The sequence below is a fragment of the Camelina sativa genome, chromosome 5, assembly GCF_000633955.1.
Source record: "Camelina sativa cultivar DH55 chromosome 5, Cs, whole genome shotgun sequence".
Taxonomy (NCBI): Eukaryota; Viridiplantae; Streptophyta; class Magnoliopsida; order Brassicales; family Brassicaceae; genus Camelina; species Camelina sativa.
The window spans coordinates 11,864,729-11,868,210 of record NC_025689.1 but is presented as its reverse complement, the minus strand read 5'-3'; positions in this window follow the sequence as shown (position 1 = coordinate 11,868,210).

Sequence of the window (3,482 nt, the reverse complement as noted above, 5' to 3'; positions counted from 1 at the left end):
CCGCTGAATCCACCAATCAGAGTGCAGTGAGATTTTCGCTGCGTCCCAAGAATTTCGCTGATCAATTATAACTCAGCCGTCAATAGACGATATCTCAGCCAACCCTCAAATTAGAATGACTAAATAACCGACTTAACCGAACCGACCGATAAAATAAATTTTCCAATTTGATATTTTTGAATTGGTATGTTTGGTTTATTTCGGATATATTCGGCTTAATTTTGGCTATATTAGGCTAATCTACTTTAATACAATTGAATTTTGGGTTATTTATTAGAATGACTAAATAATCGACTAAACCGAACCGACCGATAAAATAAATTTTCCAATTTGATATTTTTGAATTGGTATGTTTAATTAATTTCGGATATACTCTGCTTAATTTCTGTTATATTAGGCTAATCTACTTAATTACAATATATTTTGGGTTATTTATTGTTAGATATTAATATAACCTACCCATAACTGAAAATAACCAATTTTTTTTTTTGATTTTATGATTTTTTAAAAAAATATTCAAATGGTAATAATATTATTATATCCATATTACCACCTTAAATCATACACGTTAAAATACATTAGAACCAAATCCAAAAATCAAATAATCTGAACCCTACATCTCAAACCCTAAACCCCAACCCTAACCCTAACCCTAACCCCTAAACGTCATGTGTTGTATGTTTTACACATCCTTGGTGAGAATGTGTAAAAATCAATCTTTCTCTATAATTATTACTTTTTATTGGTTATAATAATTGTAATATTCATAATTCAATTTTACATTTAAATGTTGAGTTATAATAATGTAAATTTACAAATATTTTATAAGTCAGCCGTGTAAGTCAATAACTCAGCCATCACTTAGTCACTTTGTCGGAATTTTAAGATTTTTTATTCGAATTTTGAGTTCAATTTTTTAATTATTTTGTATAATATATTGTGAAAAAACTAACTTTATAAATTGATTACGCGTGTGGATCTGAGCAGGCACAGAATTATTGTTTGGGCTTCCCCAACAACACTTTTAGTAATATCGAGGCACGGCACGAAAGACTAAACGAAGCCGTACCAAGTACATAACTCAGCCATAACTCACTCATCCGTACGAAGTAGATAACTCAGCCGTTCGAAATATATAACTCAGCCATAACATATATGTTTATTCAATATTTAATTATAACTCAGCCGTGTGAAGTACATAACTCAGCCGTAACATTGAAAAGATACTAAACAAAGAACTTTCTTATCCAAGTACAATTCCTACCAAAAGAAATCCAGATGTTTTTTTACATATCCAAGTACAATTCCTACCAAAAGAAATCCAAAGGTTTTTTTACATATCCAAAGTGCAATTCCTACCTACCAAAAGAAATACAAATGTTTTTTACGTGAACTGATTCATAAAATCAGGTGACTCATCGAAGATTTCTGCTGCCATTTTAACACGTATACCCTGGATGTTTTGATCACAGATTCCATCGAAAGACACACCAAGCGCTAGACATTCTATAAACTTTAAAGCGTACACGCCACAGTCACCAACCTGTACGTTTTGAGGGACCTTGGAGACTGTCCTCCTCCTGAAGGTAAACTGTTTGTAAGTAGGTGTACGAATTTCGTGAGGAACGTTCGCGTTCATCATTGCTGGAATCATCCGCGTAAACGCCCTACAAGCATTCAGCATTCTAAGCTCACTCTCTCCGGTTACTTGTCCCACGATGCTATCATAGCAATCAATATGCCTTCTGTTGAGATCCACGTGCAGCGCCACCCAGTGATCGCCTCCAATTTGTGGAGCAATATACAGGTGATCCACATCTTCTATCCACTTCAAATTAGTTTGTTCATCTGATGGAATCAAACCTTTAACTAATTCTTCATAACAATTGCCAGTCATTGTAAAAAACTTGGGTTCGGACTTGAACAACGGATAATGACGGTGAACCATTTCACTGGTGAACCACGGGTCTATAAACGCAATGCGTTTGTTGTGGAATGGGAAGGGATCTCGTTTGTACCTACACCTAAGGACTCTCATAAACGCGCCCAAGTGCTGTACAACAGAAAACTGAGTAGTAAACAACAACGCAGCCATAATGTAATATAAGTCAGACAACGACAACAATAACTAAGACATTAAGATAAACTTACTTCATCAGTAAGCCACCCATATTTACCATATTCTTCTGGCTTCACTGGCCATTCCTTTCGTTCGGTCATTAGCACCCTATAGAATTCAATTTCCATTCCGCCTTTGCCTAACGGGATATTCCTAACAAACAAATAAACACAAGTTAATATAATGTTAACAAGCTGTTATTAACTTGTTAAGCAAAAGGGTCTAAAGGGTCATACTCGGCTTTCTTTAGGTACTCCAAAAGTTTCTGCAACTTCACCGGATCAACAGGTGCCAGAGGATCATATATTCCAGGTCCAGGTGAACAGTTCTTCCTCATGCACGTCAGTCCGTTGTCTCCAATATTAGGGAAAATCCAGCTTGGATGATCTTGTTGTGTATTCAATGCACTCCCATCCGCTGACAGCTTAACACTCTCCAGCCTTAAAGCTTTAATTCTATCAAGCCTAATCTTTTCCTCCTCATCATCCTCAGATTCAGGTTCAAGTGAGTCGGCTTCAGCAAAATACTCGTCTGTAATATCTTCTGCACCAGCTTCTGCACCAGCTTCTGAACCTCCAGGTAGTACAAATTTCAACGGCTTAACACCAGCAGCCACAACAGCAGCAGTAGGATTTGTAGGCGCCCTACCTCTACCTCTACCTCTACCTGTACCTCTACCTGTACCTCTACCTCTACCTCTACCTCTACCTCCACCTCTACCTCCAGCCGCAGCTACTTCTTTAGCCTGCTTTGCCGCAGCTACTTCTTTGGGCTTCTTTAACGCAGCTACTTCTTTGGCCTTCTCTGCCGCCTCTAACTCTTTGGCCTCCTCTGCCGCCTCTAACTCTTTAACATTTCTCCTCGTGGAAGGCCGTCTTTTCGTATCAGCTGGTCTCTTAGTAGCTGGAGACTTCTTAGCATCTGGAGAAGTCAAATAGTTCTTTTCCTGTATATTAAAATTATAATAACTCAGCCTAAACATTCTGAAAAATCAGCCATAAAACAAAGATAAATCAGACATTATAATAACTCAGCCTAAACATTCTGAAAAATCAGCCATAAAACAAAGATAAACCAGACATTACCTTCTCTCCCGCCTCTAACTCTTTGGCCTTCTCTGACGCCTCTAACTCTTTGGCATTTCTCCTCGTGGAAGGCCCTGTTTTCGTATCAGCTGGTTTCTTAGCAGCTGGAGACTTCTTAGGAGAAGTCAAAGAGTTCTTTTCCTGTATATCATAGCGAAGACAATTAAAATTATAATAACTCAGCCTAAACATTCTGAAACATCAGCCATAAAACAAAGATAAACCAGACATTACCGGCTCTCCCGCCTCTAACTCTTTGGCCTTCTCTGACGCCTCTA